This window comes from Cottoperca gobio, chromosome 14, assembly GCF_900634415.1.
Source record: "Cottoperca gobio chromosome 14, fCotGob3.1, whole genome shotgun sequence".
Lineage (NCBI taxonomy): Eukaryota > Metazoa > Chordata > Actinopteri > Perciformes > Bovichtidae > Cottoperca > Cottoperca gobio.
In genome coordinates, this window is record NC_041368.1 from 14,762,527 (window position 1) to 14,785,948 (window position 23,422).

At 42.0% G+C, this 23,422-nt stretch overlaps 1 protein-coding gene across 1 annotated transcript in view; it reads right to left on the bottom strand.

Annotated features, from left to right (window-relative positions):
* Positions 1-23,422, bottom strand: part of nbeaa (neurobeachin a) — an 87,172-nt gene that overhangs the window by 62,064 nt on the left and 1,686 nt on the right.

A 23,422-nucleotide genomic window follows, 5' to 3' on the forward strand; every position in this document is an offset into this window, starting at 1 on the left:
AAGATTACAAGCAGAGATAAAGTCACCGAAGCCGGACTGTGACTATGGTGTTTCGCACTGGCAGAGAGGGCGACAGTATTGGATTGGATTGAACTGGAGTCAGTGTGTTTCAGGTGGAGTCAGTGTGTTTCAGGTAGAGTCAGGGTGTTTCAGGTAGAGTCAGGGTGTTTCAGGTAGAGTCAGTGTGTTTCAGGTAGAGTCAGTGTGTTTCAGGTAGAGTCAGGGTGTTTCAGGTGGAGTCAGTGTGTTTCAGGTGGAGTCAGTGTGTTTCAGGTAGCGTCAGGGTGTTTCAGGTAGAGTCAGGGTGTTTCAGGTGGAGTCAGTGTGTTTCAGGTAGAGTCAGTGTGTTTCAGGTGGAGTCAGGGTGTTTCAGGTAGAGTCAGTGTGTTTCAGGTAGAGTCAGTGTGTTTCAGGTAGAGTCAGTGTGTTTCAGGTAGAGTCAGTGTGTTTCAGGTGGAGTCAGGGTGTTTCAGGTAGAGTCAGTGTGTTTCAGGTAGAGTCAGTGTGTTTCAGGTAGAGTCAGTGTGTTTCAGGTAGAGTCAGGGTGTTTCAGGTGGAGTCAGGGTGTTTCAGGTAGAGTCAGTGTGTTTCAGGTAGAGTCAGTGTGTTTCAGGTAGAGTCAGTGTGTTTCAGGTAGAGTCAGTGTGTTTCAGGTGGAGTCAGTGTGTTTCAGGTAGTCAGTGTATTTCAGGTGGAGTCAGTGTGTTTAAGGTGGAGTCAGTGTGTTTCAGGTGGAGTCAGTGTGTTTCAGGTAGAGTCAATGTGTTTCAGGTAGAGTCAGAGTGTTTCAGGTAGATTCAGGTAGAGTCAGGGTGTTTCAGGTGGAGTCAGTGTGTTTCAGGTAGAGTCAGGGTGTTTCAGGTGGAGTCAGTGTGTTTCAGGTAGAGTCAGTGTGTTTCAGGTAGAGTCAGTGTGTTTCAGGTGGAGTCAGTGTGTTTCAGGTAGAGTCAGGGTGTTTCAGGTGGAGTCAGTGTGTTTCAGGTAGAGTCAATGTGTTTCAGGTAGAGTCAGAGTGTTTCAGGTGGAGTCAGGTAGAGTCAGGGTGTTTCAGGTGGAGTCAGTGTGTTTCAGGTGGAGTCAGTGTGTTTCAGGTAGAGTCAGGGTGTTTCAGGTGGAGTCAGTGTGTTTCAGGTAGAGTCAGTGTGTTTCAGGTAGAGTCAGTGTGTTTCAGGTAGAGTCAGGGTGTTTCAGGTGGAGTCAGTGTGTTTCAGGTAGAGTCAGGTAGAGTCAGTGTGTTTCAGGTGGAGTCAGTGTGTTTCAGGTAGAGTCAGGGTGTTTCAGGTGGAGTCAGTGTGTTTCAGGTAGAGTCAGTGTGTTTCAGGTAGAGTCAGTGTGTTTCAGGTAGAGTCAGGGTGTTTCAGGTGGAGTCAGTGTGTTTCAGGTGGAGTCAGTGTGTTTCAGGTAGTGTCAGGGTGTTTCAGGTAGAGTCAGGGTGTTTCAGGTGGAGTCAGTGTGTTTCAGGTAGAGTCAGTGTATTTCAGGTGGAGTCAGTGTGTTTAAGGTGGAGTCAGTGTGTTTCAGGTAGAGTCAGTGTGTTTCAGGTAGAGTTAGGGTGTTTTCAGGTGGAGTCAGTGTGTTTCAGGTAGAGTCAGTGTGTTTCAGGTGAAGTCAGTGTGTTTCAGGTGGAGTCAGGGTGTTTCAGGTGGAGTCAGTGTGTTTCAGGTAGAGTCAGTGTGTTTCAGGTGAGTCGTTTTCAGGTAGAGTCAGTGTTTCAGGTAGAGGAGGTTTTTCAGGTAGTCAGGTGTGTTCATGTGGAGTACAGTGTGTTCAGGTTGTCATGGTGTTTCAGGTAGAGTCAGGGTGGTTTCAGGTGGAGTCAGTTGGTTTCAGGTTGAGTCAGTGTATTTCAGGTGGAGTCATGTGTTGTTTAAGGTAGAGAATCAGTGTGGTTGCAGGTAGAGTCAGTGTATTTCAGGTGGAGGTCAGTGTGTTTTCAGGTAGAGGTCAGTGGTGTTTTCAGGTTGGAGTCAGTGTGAGTTCAGGTTAGAGTCAGTGTGTTTCAGGAGGATCAGTGTGTTTCAGGTATGTGCTACATTAGGATCGGAATCTGTCTATGCTCTTGCTTTAAAGAAACTGCAGATTTTTTTGAATGAACTTGAATTAAAACTGACCCCAACCCTTGAAGCATTTAGGACCTTGAAAGAAAACAAAGGAAGATTGAGTGCAGAGGCTGGTTTCTCCGATAAGGCCATATATAATATTATTGACAAAAAAAAATGGAACATTAGTTGCAGCAATCATTAGCAACACCAACATTCATTACATGTTGGCCTATCGACAGACAAGGTCTCAGCCCCAGTGAGACATTAAAGATTAAGGGTTAAGCCTTATAAGCCGTGGCTCTTTTCTTGCCTAAATTATACTAATGTCACCTTGTGATTGATCAGGTTCTAGAAAGGGCCTTTTAAGTATACAATCTCCATATTATTCTACCTGCTCCTCATCCATTCCCTCTCATTTCTCCCTCTCATTCTGTCCCTTTCCCTCTCCCCTCTCTCCCTCCCTCCCTCTCTCTCCCTCTCTCTCTCTCTCTCGGTCTCTCTCTCTCTCTCTCTCTCTCTCTCTCTCTCTCTCTCTCTCTCTCTCTCTCTCAGTGAATTGATCCAGTGCACTCTGCGAACGCACTAGCACAGATTAGAGAGGACCTCTGAACAAGGCATGGAATAAAAGAGGGAAGAATTAATTCATCCCACATCGAATTCTCCCCTCTGCTCTGAGGTTCCTAATTATAGAGCACGCTGGGGACTTCTGCGTCCTACAACATCTATATAACCTGCCAGTCTGAAGTTGCTCGATATACCACGCAGCGGAAGCTTAAGGGGCGACAACAAGGGTAGTCTTTGTAGAAACTCACTCTCAGATACGCAGACTTCCCCAGGACATACCTACACATGTACAGCACAAGCATAATCACTCTATGCTCCCACTTTACAGCCGTATATCAGAGCAAGATGAGCGGGGTGATGCAAACGACGGCAACATACAGAGTCTCGTGAGGGCGAGAGCAGAAAACACAAGGAAGGGGGGGGGAAGAAGGAAGGGACCAGATCATTATTATCTCCACCAGTAGCAACATCTGGAAAGGCAACTAAAGCCTGCATGACACTGCCAAGAGCCTCCTGGACCAAGAACATCCGGTGCCTTGAAGAGGGCAGGACTGTCAGACAGAGAGAATAGGATGTGGGAGAAAATAGTCTTTGATGTGAAAACGCTCACATCAAGTTCTCCATTTCATGTGGCTTCCGCAAAAATGAGCGATGCCTGAGCATTTCCACAGCTATTAGTCGCTCGAGTGGGGCTTTTAATTGATGTATAAATAAACATTTTGACTAGATGGCAATAAGGTTAGGGTTATCATGAGCAGCTTGAGCAGCTTGAGCACACTTGAGCGCACTCAAGAGCCATCATTGTCCCTGCTATGCACATGGACAAAAGATTACTAATTAGATTTACGAGGGAACATGCTTGTTTTGCATAAACGCTCGTAACCTCCGGTCTCTTCGTTCACTCGACCCAGTGCGTCCACAATGTATAAAACCTAGGGGCAAAGTTCTCACAAAAGGGACGAGTGATCACATCAATGAGCACGCACAACAGGCCTCTACTACCCCGACACGTACCCTGGTGGTTAAAGGACACACGCTCACATAAACAGGGACCCACATTGTGCCACTTGCCTTAGGATAAAGGGGCTTGGCAGTGCCACCCACTCTCTGCTCTGAGGCGATGCGAGCACTGACCTCACGGTCTTCTTGGCAACTGGTCGAAGACGTTTGTTTTGGCAGCGTTATGACAATGATTGCTCCCCAAGTACCGCTCATGTCTGTATGTTCCATTCGCAATGAGAAAAGAAAACGGAATAAAAAAACACGTACGAGTGAGTCAAAGAGCCTGCCGTCAAGCAGTTGCTAAGGAAGTGCCAAACTCTTTCCCACGATCGACGTTCCCACTGGGTTTTATGAACACTTGACAGGTACAGTACACACTCGAGGGCTGGAATGTGCTTGTGCTGATATAAATATGCGTCTCTATTTTATATGCCGACTGTATATAGAATATGCAGTTGTGAAAAGAACCCACTCAAGACTGCATAATATTAAAAAATAATATTCCTCGTGTTATGACTAGAGAGAAAACTTCTTGCTTCAGAGCATTGCGTGTGTCATGATTGACCTTGAAACACTTTCAGTAAAAATATCTTCCTCTGGATTTATCTCTGGCGATTAATCTTCTTGTGTTGTGGAGTATACACCATTCACTTTTTTTACTGTCCAAATGTTGGTTATTATAAAAGATTATAAATGCAATTATAAAACATTTCGTGTAAAGTATTCTAATTCTGCCCAGCTTTGCAGTTCTGCTCATTCAGACCCCGGAGGAAGCTGGCACTCTGGCTGTGTAGGGGAGGTGGGAGCTTGAGGAAGGTGGGGGTCAGTGCCAGGACCGTCTTTCACACCACAAAAGACGTTTATTTGAGCCAAAACCAGCTCTCATAAGAGGTTGGTAAAACAAACACTCCCTCTATCCAACCCATCTAACCCTTTCTCAGCAGCCACGCTGCTCAGAAACAGTGCTCAGTCGCTCCAAGAGCAATAGGCCTTTTTACACTGGAGACATTCTGACATGTCCCAGTAGGAAAAACACAGCTGTAAACAAATAAAAAATTTGCTGAAAGCCGAGGAGATGATTGTCTGTAGATTATACGATGAACATTTTAAAGTTTGGTTATGTTCAGGCTACTAAAACTATTTAGTTACGGTTAGGGAAGAGTGTGGTCATGGTCGAGACAAACCACTGTTGACCGTTGAACACTTTGTATGCCCAACACTCCACTCTCGCCTCATCTCTGAGAGGTTTATTTACTTGCTTCTGCGACACTGATTATTTACAAGACCACAAGACCACAAGTAAACATCGCTCATTTTCAGCATTTGAACAAACAACCATTGCTGAGCATTCAGCATGGAGTCACATTGAAATTTTAAACCTTAAGATACAGTGTGACAATCCTGAGCCATCGGAGAGAGTAGAAGACAAGAATAAATCACATCAGATAATATTGTGTGAAAATGATTCAGGTGTATAAGTCTTTTTCATAGTAGACATTTTAAGTAGCAAAAGCACAGGTGTTACTAATAACATTAGCGACTGCTCTGTTGTATTCAGGAGTGCCAGTACGTCATGGCAGTGTGACAGCGAGCCAACATCAACAATACCAGGACCCTGAACCCTGAACCTGAAGCAGCTAAGTGGAATTCAGCCATTATTCATTTTCTTATTGACACCTGTGCTTTTCCCACGGCGACACGTTAAAATGTCTCCCGTGGGAAAAAGGTCCGTTTGTCACACTGAAACAGAATCAGTATTAATATTTTACAATAGTGTTTTTATCATTGCTTCTCTACAATGTATAAACTTGTAGATTTCAAAATGACCCATCTGTTTATTTAGGTGTTTTATTTCTATTGCCCGTTATTCATACTGTCGATTTTAACCTCATTAGTTTGGGATTTTAAACGCCTCTTTCTGACTTGTATTGTGAAAGGGGCTACATTAATTAAAATGATCATTATTTAATTGAAAACGATCTCACACAAACCCACCACAGCCCATTATGTAGTGCTGTGATGGCACATCAAACGGGCCATTACGCTGGCTGATTACTACGGCTGACTGTTGAATATTGGATGACTCTCAAGGCCAAACCTGGCAAAAGAGGCACCTGTTGCTCATTACGGCTGTCAGAGATGACAGGTCAGAGAGGCGAGTGGACAGTCAATAGCAAACCTCCTCTGCCTCTGCACATTCAATTGAGCCTTTGGAGCTGGCATCATCAATATGCAACTTCAAAGCCCCTGAGAGTGAGCTGGAGAGGTGCGGGCATGTGTGTTTGTGTGTATGTGTGTGTGGCTCATTACTCATTCGTGTCCCCTGAGTGAGCCGCGGCCATTCAGTCCCTTTGTGTGCTGAGCGAGTGAGGAGACGAGAGGCCCATCTAGACATGAGATCACAGATTATACACTTAACGCTTCGCCAAGAGGGCTCAATGGAGCGCAGGAGAGCAAAATTGAAGGAGGGTGAGTAAAAAACAGGGGACGAGAGAGGTGAAACGAAAAGGGAGAAAAACAAACAAGAGGATGAATGGTGTGAACCGCAGGAGGAAGCAGATTGGACAGAAGAGAAAACAGTGATGAGAAAGTGTGTGTGTTTGAGAGAGCGAACAAGAGAGATGGAGCAGAAAAAGACAATGGAGGGTGAGACGGCGGCTGAATGCTATTGTGCTTTCTTATCAGGGTGGCAGAGGGATTTTATTGCCCACAGTTTTACAATGTGCAGTGGAGGGTTTAGTGCTTCGATGATGACCCTAGCTAATCTAAAAAGATATGGATTACAGTGGAGCTAAACTGGCCACTGAACACTCAATAATCCACATTCTGTTTTCTGCATGACCTCATTTTTGGTAAACAGCATTGATAAGAGCGGCAGTTAATTCTATCACTGGCTCAGATTCATATTGAGGATAAACTTCCTCTTATCTTGGTTTTCCAAGGCTTTAGGTTCAGAATCTATGTAGGCTCTCTGGCTTTAAAAACAAGGGTGATATTTACTAAAAAATTAAATTAAAAAAAGACAATGTCTGTTGTAATGATGATGTAATGAGTCATAATCAAATAACGATTTTGATTATTTATCAAACTGCCAAACATTTGCTTTGTACAGTTTCTCGTGAATAAGAATTTGCTACTTTTCATTGCGTTACATGATACTAATCTCTTAATATCTTTGGATTTTGGACTGATTGTCAGACAAACAAGCATTTTATATGTCATCTTGGGCATTACAGCTTCTCAAATATGCAGACTTTTGCTTTTGTTTGTTTTTTTATGATTGAATATGTTTGGGCTTTTCTCAAACAAAACAAGCAATCTTAAGACATCGTCTTGCGCTCTGGGACTTCATGACGGATATCTCTTTATATTTTACATTTTGAAAACTAAATAATGAATTAAATTATCCCAATAAATAATTATTAGATAAATGGATAATAACTAAAAAAGATTAGTTGGAGCCCACGGTTAGTAAACTGCTGTGAATTTGAGTGTGATAGAAAAAGAATAAAAGCAGTAGAAAAGAGGGAAGACAAAGTTGGTAATGATGAGTTGCAGTGGAAAAGGAAAACATATGTGTCTCTGTCTCTGCCTCTCTGATTGTGATCAACAATGACATGTTGACTGACTGTAGCCTCCTGACACAGAGGAAGGGGGGGGGGGGGGGGGGAGCCTCCAGGACTGCATTTCCCATGGGCCTTTGTACCAGTGTCTGCACAGATGGCAGATGGGACAACACACAGCCCCCGCTCATGCAACCCTTGCAGAGCAACAACATCACAATCACACGGTCAACACACACACGCACATGCCTGCACGCGTCAGCAAAATAAACATTGTCATAAACAAGGTTTCAACACACAAATCAGGCAAAAAAAACAATGATTACGTAAATCCACACTGGGGATATAAGGGTGGCTAAGGGCAGCACGAGCAAATCAGGTTGTGACCAGACACTTGCAAAACTAACATTTAAAACAAGACCCAAGGAATCTGGGATATTTACAAGATGGAGCAGATAATCTCCTCTCTAAGGCTGTTTGATTAGAGAATGAGAACTGAAATAAAATGAATAATGCAGTGATTACCTCAACCTATGAGCTGACTGTACAGACGGGCGTGTTAATGTAGTGATAACCCCGCCTTACCTATCCCTCTCTAACCCCGAGAACAGTGGTTCCCAACTGGTCCAGCCTCAGGATCCAGTTTTCTCCTTAGTCATTGATTCAAGGTCCACACATAAGATAAATGACTAAACATGTGCATATTATGGCTTACAGGCAAGTGATATAAACATAGTGCAAATGCAAAGCATGTTAATGGGCCAAATAATACAATAATAATAATAATAATACAATAATAATAATACAATAATAATAATAATAATAATAATAATAATAATAATAATAATAATAATAATAATAATAATAATAATAATAAAATAGATTTGATTAGTGGTATCTATAAAGACCGATCAGATGACTCTGAGGACTCATCGATTGTAAATTGAACAGCCTCACAGAGTATGTCTATCTGTCTGACTTTCTAATTAAATGCCTCCATATGTTGGAACTATGTTTGCGAACAAAATGAGAGACTGATGGATCTGTAAAGCATCTTCCCCCCCTACACAACGCTGGTGTTTGAGATAAACTTTTGTTTACCAACATCAGAAGACAAAAACCAGCGGGTTTAAACGGCCACCAGGAACTAGAACAAGCCACACAACATGCACGTTGCATTTTGCCGTTGGCAGTACATTATAAGCTGATTCGTCAGCCACGTACAGCAGCTCTATGCAGCAACCGCACTTCCTTCTTTGACATCAACGCTGTTCTCACCCCTCTCACTTCTCTCGCACATCCTCACAGAAAAAAATGGGAGAAAATAAACTGGGGCAAAGGTTTGGTTTAGAGTGCTTCTCCGCTGTACTCTTGGATCGGGATTTGCATTTTCTTTTCCCGCATACGACTTTGTTCCTTTCAAAAGTTTAGACCAATTTATTAAAAAATAACTACAAGCAACTATGGTGCAATGCAAACCCTCATCTATAGAATGCATGAATATTTGGGTTTAGCATTAATGCATAAAATAAAACATCAAAGACATCAATACAGTGAATCTGCAAAAGCATCAGAAATCATTATAGTTGGATCAATTTCTTCATAAAAGAAAAACTCTTTATAGAAAATAAATAGGACCTAAATTGCAGATTGTAGGGCACATTGATTGATTATTGATGTAGAATAGAGCCAGATAAATACGTTTTATGTATGAGCCATGATGCACTGAATGAAAAATGAGCCCATTTCATGGCTTAATTTGGCATCTGGGAAAAGTCATGTATGCGTAAATATTGTGGTCCTTTGGCATAGAAGGCTTGTCTCTAATCAGCTAGTGTATTCCTGTCAAGGGCGCTCTGCGGTGAAGGTGACAAATTCCAATCAAGCAACTGCTACCTCCAATTTCGCAAATAACTGCACGCTTTGGAGTTCCATTAGATTCAAAACACAGAGAATTGTGTTCTTAGTACCAAGAGCTGTACCCTGGGCACAGTTTCCACGAAACAAAAAACAATATGAATGTGAGTCTGTGCATACATCAAAGAGAAGCAAAGCTATTGAGCGCTCCCATGTATTGGCTTGTCAGTTTCTATTAACACTGCCAGAAAGCAAAGAGGGAGAGCTGCATAAAAGAGGAGTGAGAGAAGGTGAGATAAGACAGTAATACCTGCTGTGATCTGTCTTTATGAAAGTCTCCAGTTCTCTGCAGACCAGTTCACTGTGCCTTCTCCCGCCTCCAACATCTGAATCAAAGCTTGTCAAGTGCAAGCTTAAAACATACTGTACACACACATACAGACAAATGTGCGCCGACATTCGCACACACTTGACAAAACTCAGCCACCCCAACACACACACACACACACACACACGTACGCAGCATTCAAAAGGGCAACAACCTTTTAAACAATTCACTGCAAAAAGCCTTGTAAGTCTTAGTCATTCGCACTCTCGCTTAGTTCGTCACTTGCACTCCCACAAGCAGCAGCGATTCACATAAATGACAGCACGAGTGCACGCACAAAAAGAGGAAGGAGTGGAGATAGAGGAAGAGTGAGAACACTGGAGGGATGCAGTGAATCTTCCCAAAATAATCAAATAATAATGATGCAGAAATTCATTAACATATGAGCTGCTTGTTAAAAAAATAAATCTAATTTTTCAAAAGTCTGTTTGCTGGAGTGGGAGGCGAAGGAGCTTTAAACAGAGCAGAGAAGAAGACGGAAGCTGAGGGATAGGAAAGGGGAAGAGATCAAGAGAGGAAAGGGAGACTGCAAAGCCTGACGTCACAAACAGGGCAGAAGGGAAATGCGCAGCAACAGTAATGGTGTGAATGTTTGCTTTGGAAAGCCGAGAGAAATGACAGATAGACAGACAAACACAGCAGACTCTTTTCAGCACAACGGACAGCTCCTGCTCTCTCTGCTGGCAGATACACCACGGCGAGAAGCTACAGTAGAAAGAAATCCTTCACTAGGGCTGCAACATTGATTGACAAACAGCTTAAACTGCAGCTGTACTAATAGCTGTATTATTACCGTCAATATTTTTCAAGGACTGAAAGTCTGTGGCAGCAAAATATGAAATTGGACATGAAATCCGAAGCTGTGAAAGCTCCGCTGTTTGTATGCGCTGCTGCAAAACATAGCCATAGTGTTCACGGCTGATATTCTCAGAAATAAATCCAGGTCAGAAACACACATGCACATACACACTACGGGGACTGAGGATCGCAGCCAAGTGATCACAACTCTGACTTCATCCAACTGCAGTTTAAAATCTGCCACCTGATTGGCCAAAGAGGCTTAGTAACGGATCTAGCAAAAAGCCTTGTCACATGCTATCGGGCAACAAACAAAACTAAATGTTTTCCCTTTTCGTCTTACAAAACACGATGTGATACTCGCACAACAAATTGATTATGACGCCGTCGTTTATAGATTCACATAGCTGTCACAATTACCAAACTAGATGATCAACAGCGTCACATCATCTGCATAAAATGAATTTGTCTCTTATTGGGACAGAATGACAGAAAGTAGTGCAGTTAAAAGGTTTCAAGAATGGAGCAGTCAGCCAGTTACAAATGCTCAAAAATAAAAATATTCATGCTACCAAATACACAAATAAATATGACTAAAGCTATTGTGTTCAGAGTTTGGCGTTATATACTAAGAAGGTTGTGTTTTGAATGAACAACCGATTAGAATTAGAATTTCTCCCTTGAAAAGCCCGTCACTGACATGTGATTTGAATTTAAATAGTATGTATATTCCCCGCAACAACAAAAACCCCAACAATTTAGCATTTAAATCTAGTGACAGAAAGTATTTGTTTGAGACAAACAGTGTTGGTGAATTGCTTAGCACCATGCCTCTCAGCTGAAATAATAATCCACTGCACTTTCTCATGAATAAATTCACATCCTTCTTTATACAACACAATACCAATTCAAAGCTATGGCCTTTTCAATTTATCTAGTGCCGTCAAGTGTTAGTTGGGTTCTTTCCCGGGAAGAGAAGACAAAAGGAAAGGAATAAATAGAACATAAATACAAAGCATGGGACACATGCTTCAGTAGAGGTGACCACGATGGTTGATCAGATAACACAGGAAACACAGAAAGTCAAACTTCATCTACTGAAAATCATTAGACAACCTTTTTCACAATTCTAACAACGTTATACAACAATTGCTAAGAACGACGTCATCAAATAAAATGTTTGCAGGTCTTGACTTTGTGATCTTTGTTAATTCAACACTTGATAACACAACCCAGCAGATTAAGAGAAAATCTAATAGCTATGGTAGGAAAGGAACACATTGGCTTTATTAGAAAGTGTTATAATGTATGTGTTACAGTAAGACCTCAAGGCTTTTAACAGAAGGTTTAATAGAAAATGACCAAAGGCAACTATTCTCACCAGGGGACAAAGAGGTCTAGAGGAGAGTAGAGCAAGAGGGAGAGAGCGAGCGAGAGAAACGTTTCAAGGCAGAGAGAGAGAGAAAGAAGGAATAGCTAAGAGAAAAACTAAGAGGCAGCGAGAAAATAGCATCAAGGAGCGGTTTGATTGAGAGGGTACTATTGAATGGACAGCATGAAACAAATGAGACCTGCTATTGAGTTCTACCAGACACAGGGAGAGAGTAGAAAAGAGACATATGGTGTAGGAGAGGTGTTGTCTTTCAGTTTTTTATATGGAAAAAAGACATCCTGTCGAGGACAAGCGGCAACTCAATTTTCCTCTTTTCATTTTTTCCTCAAGACAGGCAGTAACGAGGGCATCGTTGCGTGTTATGTCACGGGAGCTGCAGAAGGAAGGACTCAAGGCTGAGATTCGGTACTTTAACAAGACCTTCGCGCCTCGTCTCCTGACTCTACTCAAAAGCGCCCATTTCAAAGAAGATGACAGGAAGTGAAGTACTACAGGGCATCTTGCATGTTGCTTACATCTCACTGGGCTTACCATGAGAGAGAGTGTAACTGAGAGTTACAAGTCACTATGAGCTCCTTATTCTCCCTGTGCACCTACAAGGAATGATTTGTATCAAGTGTGTGTTCAAGCAACATTACGTAACAATTTTACCTTAAACTAACAGCGTCAAAATCATTTGATGCAACACTGGTTTAGGGAGAATGGTGTCTCTGTCAGTCCGCCCGTTCTTGCACTATATAGCTTTGGTCGTACAATCTCCCGGGAGAAGTGCGGAAGGCTTTACAGCGCTAAGTTGATTTTGGTGAAATGTGATCATATTAAATGGAGAAAGCTCTTTCCTTATTGCTAAAGTAATGTTTTTATATTCATTCATGAAGAGGCAGGTGTAGACTAGCTGATGCTAAGCTCAAAGGTCAGCAGATAAGCCCCGCAGACCTGACTCATGCCAGGCTGGTGGCAATTCAGGATCACTAATCTGTTTGTTTGGTTTGGTTGAGTGTACTGTATGTGCGGTAGCAGATAGGATGTGTGCATGTACTCACGCACACACAATTGTGCACACGCTCACCGTCCGCTAAAACAATGGAGAGTACTGTTCCATTGAGCCACAGCTGATGGAGGATAAGAGAGGCAGCAAGCAGCTCCAATGAGTCTCAATAATCCATCATCATAAGACAGGGTTGGGAGTGACTCACACACATGCACAAGTACACACACACATACACACACACACACACACACACACACACACACAAAGAAGAGTTGGAGGTGTTAGTGGAGCATGACGTATGTGGTATGTTATTGGGCAAAAAGAGCACACACATACTATACACACAAGATAATCACAAGTGAAGTTAGACAACCTGAGGATGTGATTCTGAGCAGAAGAAACACACATACCGGTAAGTGCTGAAGCTCTGGTCATATCATTATTTTTAACATTTACATGAAGACTGTTTTTGTTGAAAAGATTGGTGCAAAGAATCAGCGCCAACTTCTTCTCTGTCCAGGTGTTTCCGTGCTACAGGCCCGTCAGCTGTCGGTGCGTGAAGTTTGACTTTACTTTACTTTGGACACTGGTGAAGATGTACTGTTTGAAGCTCATGCTGTTTGAAGTACAGCAGACACAACAGACACAGCGGAGCAGTTGTCGGAAGCTTGTGCTTTTGGAAGTAAAACCTTGAAAGGGAACAGTTTGAATTCTGCATCGGTGGTGATAAACTGAGCTTCCGATCTTTTGCATATTTTTGACCAATGAGAACTTTTTACACAAACCATATTTTTCACATCAGCTCCTTCTGTTTTTACACTGGGAAGCTTGCCTTATTTGCATGCCCTTAAGGGATCTAAAACATTAATACTTTACTACATAGCTTCCATTACGATGGAATAATTTACAAACAGTGCCATCATCCTGGAGGATATTTTCATGGAAGTATGAAACTCTGAATGATGAGATTGAGTTTCAAATGCTTCACATCTGCAACACATATCTATTATGCAGAAGGAAGATTAGTGACTGAAATACCAATTATTGATCACAACAGCTACACAACTTGTGAAGTCATCAAAGTTAAATGGCCCAATGCAGCTGCCAATCAGTTGTGTATCAAAAGGCCAATAAAGTGGACCAATAATTCCATTTTATGATTTACCTTTTAGAATGAAACAAGTGCTATATTCTGTAACAACGTGCAATTTTATCAAGATACTCTCCTTAAAAAGAAAAAAGAAAATTATGAGGATGTCAAATGTCAAATTTGCTCACAAAAAAACTAAACTAATTTCCTTCGTAAAAGGTCAACACAAAATCAATTCTCAAATATCACAGCCCATTGTCAGCATGCACTCACAGCCTTGAGAGCTCTCACCGAACAGAGAAGAAGAAAAATGATTTCAAAAGGATTGTAAGATTAAGACTTTAAGAAATGTCAAGTGTGATCGCAAAGTCAAAAATAATATCAAGAAGGGAAATAACCTTGAGGGAGGTGCGAGGAGGGTGATAGAGTTAGTTCTGAAGAAAGAAAATACAGACGGATCATAAATATTAAGTTTGGAGGCAAAATAAACTCCCTGTGAAAACACAGTCCTTGAGAGAAGCAACAAAATAATGTCTAAAGCCGCTCGTAAAAAGTAAAAAATATATAAATAATAAGCGTGCATGATCCATAACAGCAATAGCAAATTAGGCGAACACTCAATTAGTTCATTGTTTAACTGAAAGTGAACTTAATTTCCATATGTGACCCCTGTGGTAACATTAACAAACACAGACTCGAAGCAAGACTCTTTCGGATCCATGTATTAGCTTGATTATAGGAGTGTGCTTCTCTGCATACGCATTCGGTATTCCTAACTACTAGTTTTCCTGGAACCAGAGCCTGAGTGAACCCCGAGCAGGCTGGGGGGTCGAGGGAGGGAGGGAGGGAGGGAGGGAGAGGAGCAGTGTGGGAGGGGTAGTACAGTGAGTCACCACTGCCAGTTGTTGGCTGCAAAACCTCTTCCTCCACCTACATCTACCAGCATTTCTGAGTGTGAAAGTGCTGGCAGGAGAGCTGAGGCGAAACCTGGCATGATGCTTCATGGCATCAATCCTGGTGGTGTACTGATACCAGTACAGATAACTTCTAGGGATTTTCTGCGCTATGTAGCAGGTCAAAATTTCAATATGTTCAATACTTACTACTAAAAAAACTTGTGGCCAAAAACCTGCAAAACTAAGCTGTAGTTTACTTTGTGCTTAGTGCATTTCAGGATGCTTCAATGCCAGATTAAGATGTTGGACATGGATTCCTTCTTAGCATTAGCATGTTAACATTGTCATTAGGGCTTGGCAATATCTTGATATTATATCGATATTGTGATATAAGACTATTGTCTTAGATTTTTGGATGACATAGCATGAGTGTTGTCTTTTCCCTGGTTCTAAACGCTGCATAAGTCAGTGATGTCAGTTTCTAAACTTAACAGCTTTCATTTTAGTCGACGCTACTAAATGACAGTCAGCGCTCATAAAGAATGTTTTTTTAGTACTCCACAATAGATTAGGATACTGTTACTTATTTCCCTTGTTGACATGGACCAGAGCATACAGACCTCACTTTATTATGTGTGCTAAAACCAATGTCGCCACAGTGCTAGCCAGGCAGCATCACATAACACAAGGGACACAATAAAGCAGTATATTATACTGAGCCACTGTCTGGTCTATTTAACTAGTTTTCTTTGGAGTGTTCGACACATTACCGAGGCTTTTCTCTTATCTGGCCGTGCTGTCTTATGAAAAATCTCCATCTGAAAGCTTTAAGATCCTTGTTTAACCCTTCCCTTCATCTGCAGCTCTCTTTCATTACTGAAGTGGATTTATTAGATGAAACTCTTTAGAGATCGTAGCGCTCATCTGCATTCACTAGATAAAGTTGGTTTCGTGGAGAGAACATGCAGTCCTGATACATTGTTCTCTCGGTGAGGAATACAGATGGAAGCAATAACAAACTAAAGTAGAAAATGTTTTGGTTTGATAGAGAGTGCAGATTTAGTAACCGGTCTAATGTGGTGTTAAATGACACTGGCACTGTTTTTCATGCTGCAGGGATGTATGGGCATAGAAGGGAGATGCTAGATGTCGAAGGTATAAAATAACATTAGGGGTAGTTCTTGAATACTGAAATTACACACACACACACACACACACACACACACAGACACACACACAGACACACACACACACACACACACACACAGACACTACAACGTTTGCTATAATCAACCTTCGGCCACTGCAGTATGCAGCATGATGAATAGCTGTGTGTGTGTGTGTGTGAGTGTGTGTGTGTGTGTGTGTGTGTGTGTGTGTGTGTGTGTGTGGAGCCATGGGAGAAACGCGAAGTAGGCCAGCATGAATATAAAATCACCCCTGCCAGGCAATGATGTGGGCTACAAGAAGGAAGGGAGCAGTGTGTGTGTGTGTGTGTGTGTGTGTGTGTGTGTGTGTGTGTTTTTTTGTGTGAATTTTGTGTGAATGTGCTTGCTGCCAAAGAAAAAATGTGCAGATGAAGGTGTAGGAGACTAAAGCAAGGGTTTGTCGGAACACTCATTTATCAACTCTCTGGGATGTTGGGGGCGCACAAACACCAGGTAATTCAAATAAAGCAGCTTTTTATTATGTGAAGATTAGTGCATTGTCGGGGTGCCAGACTGAAACACACGCACACACACACACACACACACACACACACACACACACACACACACACACAGATACACGCAAACATACACATTGCAACAAAACCATGTTTCAACTGTGCGTTTGATCCAAACGTGCCGCATGAAGATTCTATAGAGATGACACCCACATCCCCCTCCCAACACACACTCGCACTCAAAAACACATTTTAGGGAGAAAAAAAACACAAAAGAGCCAGACACAATAGCATGAACCAGCCAGACACAATGGAAATAAGGAGCATTTGGAAGAAAACTAAAATAATTTGGAGCACAAGCTTTACGTGAATATTAGTGCAGAAATTAAAGATGTATTAAGCTTATTAAAATAACAGAAACTGTATCAAATAACACTTTGATAACCAAGAGGGTTTCGTTGTTTATTTAGGAAAGATAACAATGACCGGCTGGTTACAGTTACACAAATGCAAAGAGACACTTGCGTGTTACTTCCCTTTCTCTATTAAAGTCCTCACCACTGGAGAACTTTACCTGAGCTTTTTAATGAAAGAATCCTGGTATTTTCCAGTGTAAATTAATAAAAACCAAAACCAGTGAGTACAATTATTACAAGTCTAATTAAAAGAATAGTTTACATTGATAATGAAATCCCTGCAACTGAAAATGAAAGCTGTTAAAAATGTAGCAAGCAGGGATGTGAATGTTTGGTTTAACGGTGATTACATTTATAGCTCTGCAGTTGGCAATGAGCACATGCATGTTTAATTCATAATATCCACTCTTGCAGCAGACCAATGCAATTTATTTAATATAGATTTCTGGCGTCTGAAGGGGAGTCTGTGTCAATGCAAACTTAATTGCTACAGCACTATTAGAAAAAAGATCCCTGTAATATTCTATACATGCCAAAGACATCAACAATACAATATGATACATTTATAAAAGCCATCGCAGCTACTGCGCTGCTCAGGTCTGACAGAGAAGACAAGGATCCCGGAATTATAATACTTCAAAATTGAATAGTAAAATAGCCAAAGTTGCTTTTGTCATCTCCCTCTACCCCTTCTCTTCAACTCTACATCTACACTAACAAGAGCACGGCTACAGTACGGCGGTCACATAGTTAACAGCAGATAGTCTCCCTGCAGACTTTCTTAGCATGAAATGTGGCAAAGATGAGTGGAAGGAGAAAGTGAACATAGAAAAGGAACCCGAGAGGAATGGCACTGCAGACAGCTCCATTACCTCCTCGCAATAGGGATCATACACATTCATCCACCAGCCGCTTCACCCGACCAGGGATTGAGGGAGCGAGGGACAAGATTACACCGAGGGGTTAGGGAGATGGATGTGCTTGGAGAAGATAAAGAATGGAGAGACAAAGGAAGCGACAGAGAACTAACAAAAGGTGTCGTTAAGCCAGGATGGTACATTTTTGTATGTGTTCTCTCCATTCCCAGAAGGTGCTCTCACCCAAATATTTGACGTGGCTTATCCTCGGGGGAAAATCCCAGCGTCTGGAAATAGCAGCTAACGAGGGATGAGGAGGAATTTAGAGAAGTGCAGCAGAATTCATGCGCTGTAAGACGCAGATAGGTCAACGGTTTAGCCTGGATGCTTAATACTTGCAAATCAGACTTAAACACGAACAACGTCATGATTTAAGCCAAAGAAACTGAAATAGAAATTATAATGAATCCAGGAAGAATCAGCATTGCACCTTAAAAAGATTCATTTGGCTCTGAAGCAGTTTATTACAAAGAATCTTGTTAGTAAGAGAATTTGGGAGCGACAGGGTTTGTTGTTTAAAGGATAACTTAACGTTCGGATTTGTAATTGGTTATTTGTGTTTCTTCAGATATTTCTCACAAAGTGGAAATGTTTCTACATTTTTCCAGCATGCCTCAGAGCGTGGACACAATAACGGCGGCCCTCGCTTTCACAGAGGGATGCTAATCATGCTAACAAGCCAGTAGGGTCTAATCCTGCAGTGCATGTGACAAGTGACTGATGATGAAAAATAGCCAATTAAAACTTAAAATGTCAAGATATCTCTAACAGGCTTTGTGCTTTATGTAAAAAGTGTGCAAGCACTTCCGTTTACCCGGGCCCATGGGTCTTTATTTCACTCCTCTATCACCAGGAGCAGAGGAGAGTGGAGAGCAGTGATACACACAGCGTGATCAGGCTCCACAGGGGAGCCGGAACTCATCAGCCCCCCACAGAACACCATACAGCTGGACCTACTGTTAGACTCAAGAAGAAAAGAGGACATGAAGGACAATCACAAGCGTTCCAATTTTCCCCTCTAAAACTTTCATTTCTCTCTCTCTTTAGTTTACCATCTTTCTCACACTTTCTACAGTAAAGATGAAAATCCTGCCAATAACATCCATCTCTACCTCTCTGTCTCTCTCATGCAGGGGTCAGGACAACCCAGCTGTGTGATAGATAGCAAAGTCAATCATGACCTTGCAGTGGAAGCCACACCCTCTGTCCTCCACCTATTCGACAGCATGTATGTATACGTATGTGTGAGACAGAGGGAGACACGGGCATGAAGTGTGTGCGTTCATGCAGTTGAAGTGGCAGCCCAAATAATTAAATAAAAAACATTTTGCCTTGTTATATTTTTTTCTTGGGTCAGCACCAACACGGTTGTTATTGTTAGCTAACGTTGCTGACTGGCTGTAGCCCCCAGGCACAAAGTGACTAAGCTTCTCTGCAGCACTAGGGCAGCTAATCTTTCCCAAAAATAAGCCCCAACAGCATCTCGCAGAGGACTGCAAAACACTTGGTGAAGACAAAATGTGCATCCTCTTTCTAAGACATTTTTCCAAACACTTTGCTTCTCTTAGCTGCACCATTTGCCTGAGGCTAATGTTCCCTCGCCTTCATGAATACAGGGTACACCAGCAGTTCTGCTTTACAGAAATGTATTCAGAAATAAGTTACAATATAACTAATATTACATTTACAGTTCAAACAACGTCAGTTAATTGATTAGTTGATTGACCGGATTGTTTCAGTGATCTTTCACTGAATTAGCAATCCCTAGTTCCAGCTTTCCCCGAGCTTTTCTTTGTCTTATGTGACGGTAAACTCAATATCTTTGGGTTTCAGGAAATTAGGTTTTAGGAAATTGTGATGGGCAGTTTTTTGAATTATCTGCCATTTTATAGACGAAACGGTTAATCAAGAAAATAGTTGGCAGATTAATCAATAATGAAAACAATTGCTAATTGCAGTCCTAAATTGTTTTCTGACTTTGTTTAGGCTGATATCTGTTTTTCCAATTAATGGAGATTATACAAGAACTGCTAAAAAGGTTTTCCGAGTGCACACAGTAAAAAGGGGGTTATATAATAATAAGAATAATGTTAATAAGAATAAGAATCATACTAATAGTATGAACAAAAGAGGCCACCACTGAGCTCGTTGGTGATCTCTACATTATGTTACACTGTTCGCTACTGGATCAGATTTCACGTGGAAAAAAAAGGGAAAAACTAATAATAACACAACACTCCTTTAAAATATGATTATCAATAAAAAATTAAAAAACAAGCAACGTCCTCTTTGCATAATGGCAGTTCGTTTCAGAGACACTTCAGAGCTGGAGTGACATAGAGCCTGTCATCTTGAACATAGTCTCATTAACGGACGGCAATAATACAAAACCACCATCACAACTCATTTGACAGGAATTAATTGCATAATTGTAATAATGATGCTGTATACAGCACATTTAATTGTTTGCTATACAACCCAGCATGTACTCAATGTTGCATAACTGCAAGACCTTAAATAAACCTAAATAAAACTGCTTATTTCAAATAAAAGCGTTGTTTTTTTTATGCAAAGGTCCATCAAAGATAATTATCTCGCAAGGCCACACATTATTCATTAGGCTATTTAAGTGTATTACTGGGATGTTTGTTATGAGAGTAATCTGCATGGCTCTGTGAGCACACAATGACGCATTGTTATTCCCCTGCATGGTCATGCAAGCAGATTACAGTTCTGCCCTGACTGTGCAGCCACAGGGCAAACTTGGAAAACAGTTAAACTGAATTTTGCACTCGGGGTTCAAACCACCTCAGGGCAACATAGCATGTCTCATAATAAAATTTGAAATTAGGTGACCTATCCCTCTAGAAATCTGTGCGGTATAAATCAGCATGCTATGTCACTACACTTCAGACAGAGAGTCAAGCCGGGTTTAACACAAAACATAGAAACACTGCTACCCTCTTGTTTCCTTCTTTATTTCACTTGTTTGCTTGCATATCCTTCAAGATACCTGAAACATCAATGGGTTGCTACTGTATGTGTGCAAATGATTGTGCCGCTGTATGTCTGTGTGCGTCTGCATTTGTGTCTGAATGTCAAAACATGAACATCTGAGTGAGTGCATGTGTTTATTTTCCGGGTCTGTGTGTGTCAGGCGACTGGCTGTGGTCTCGGTATCAAGCGACCTTGGTGATTGTGGAGTGTGTGGACATGAATAATGAGATGTTTGCCAACAGAGACTCCGTGGGACCGCTAAAGGGGGCTCAGGTGGGGATTGACATTGCCAGAAGATATTGCATCGGATCAAGAAGGAAGGTGAAAGAGAAAATGAAAAGCAAAGAACGGGAATGGAGACCAACAGCGAGGCAGAGTGTGTCACCAATCTTTTTTCTATGCCAGACAAACACTCCATTTTGATCCCAAAAAAAAGCATTACAACTAAATAAAGCTGTCTATAAATAAGCACAGCTGGTGCCGCACTAAGGCAAGACTGACAGTAGTCCTTGTAGATGCATTTTGAAATATACCTCTCAACTCTTCAAATAAAAGATACGATGGTACAGTTCAGATCACATGTCAACCCTGTTCCTTCTGTCAACTAACATTCCTCCTCACCTGGCTTCCTCAAATATCCGACATCACAACATGTCGAAGCAGATAATCACAGCCGGGGGGGTAGAAGTGGTGTACCATTAGCTAAAAAGTTGAGTTTTAAATTCACAGAACCACCAGTGCAGCAGGGAGAGAAAAGAAAGCACTGACCTCTAAAGCGATGACGCTACAATCAAATGGGTCCATCACCACAACATAAAGTATCCTGTCCTGAAGTACATTGTTCCCACACCTGTTTCTCATCATCGCCAGTTAAATATGTCTATGGTTTATGATCGCTTCGACCAAAGAGAGAATGTGTTGCCCTGTTTCCTCTGGATCATTTTTAGGGGCCAAACTATTGAGTCAATTTCAAGTAAAAAAAAAGCAAAGACTAGAATAGCATCTGAATTCTTACTGCTCCCCTGTCCCAGTATTATCTAATGGCGCCTTAGATTTATCACTAATGGACCCGAAAGCTTGACGCACATCCATATACTTCATTGCACAGACAGGTGGCAAATTAAAAGGGGGGGGGGGAAATGAATGAATGAAAAGGATCAAAATAACAAATGTAGATGAGTTCAGGGAGGATTTACTGAATGGTTGTAAAGTATGACAATGATGTGAATCATAGACTATGGCCTTGACAGCCACCAGATCTCAACCCAGCTGAACACCAATGGGAGATTTTGGAGTTACGTCCAACCTGCTTTCTACACATAATTAGGGAATACCTTGGTGTAAAGTAGAGCTGCAGAGACTCGTATAATCAAGGACCATTAAAACTCATGGTGGCTCATCGCCTAAGACACCCGATTAAATACAAATCAAGCTAATTCACTGAAAATCCCACTAAAATGTTGCTACACTTATGTGCACTTTTTCTTCAGTTATTCAATTCTGTGTTGCTTGTTGTTGCCGTTTAGTACAAGAGATCCTCGAGCCATGAAAATACGAGCTCATAATAGGAGATGGAGAGACAAGCAGACAGAGCAAGAGCGTGAGAGACCGTGAGAGATCGAGAGAAGCGCTTGTGGCTGAGTACTGTGACAGAAGTCCGGAAGTGGAAAGCAACACCAGGTGGTCGAGCGTCTGGAGGCAGGCAGTCAAAGAGCATTGTTGCCTTGACAACTGTGATGCCTTGTTGATGATAATAACTGAGCACCTAGCCACAAGCATCCCACACACATAATAGAAGTGTTTCTTTACTGTATGAGTGCCCTGCATTTACCGCATCTGCACATTGGCTTTATTTAAAAACACTGTTATCTTATTAGAAACCACAGCATGTCCTATGTTAGCGGCTACACAGGCAGCCGAGCTCTGTTGTTTGACACTGTATCAGCATCAGTACAGCCAGCGTTCTGGCCTGAGTTGATTATTATTGTCTTCGCTCTCCTTTTCTCCTCCTTTCTTTCTAGAGACAGTCCAGTTCATCACTCGCCAAAAGGCCAGCATCATGCCTGTATAGAAGAGAGAGTATATCTGATCCAGCCGACAAGCCATCTGTTCACCCAAGCCGCAGTGGGATCTGATCAATACAGCCACAGTGGACGGTGAATGTGGCTGCTGTGGTCTCCCACATTGACTGGAATAATGGATCAGCTTTTGGGTCACAGTGGACTCATTGTACCAGCAGCATGACCACTGAGGTTCCTGCCTCCACACCTCTTTGTTTCAACTATTTTAATTAAGGAGCTGGGCAACAGAATTCCCTAACAGGCTTAGCTATTGGCAGCTTCGCAACCACAACTGATTGTTCAATTCAGGATTTAGCAAGTAAAGCTTTGTATGGACAACACATAGTGCTTAAATTTGTCAGGCCTTTGTGTGTTAATGCATCAGACCAACATTCACAAATGAAGTGTGGGCCTAACGCAGGTATTTATGTAAAAGGGGGGTACATTTCAGTTGAACGCTCTAATGAGCTTTCCCTGATCGGATGTGGACCAATCCAGAGTCCCTCTCCTCTTCCGCTGCATCAGCTGGTGATTTCTGAGCACATAGCCACTGCAGCATCCTACCACCTCATCCTCCTCCACTCTCGCTCTTCTCCTCCCCCACCCTCCCTCAACCCCCTCTCCTCCTCCTCCTCCGCCTCCTCCTCCTCTCCACCTGCTTTTAAATGCATGGCGCTGCCCTGCCAGGCCAGTCTATGCAGGCAGCATCTCTCCACTCAGCCCCTCTAGAATGAAGGAGGAGGCAGAGGAACAGGATGGATGGTTATCAGCCTGTGTGCAGC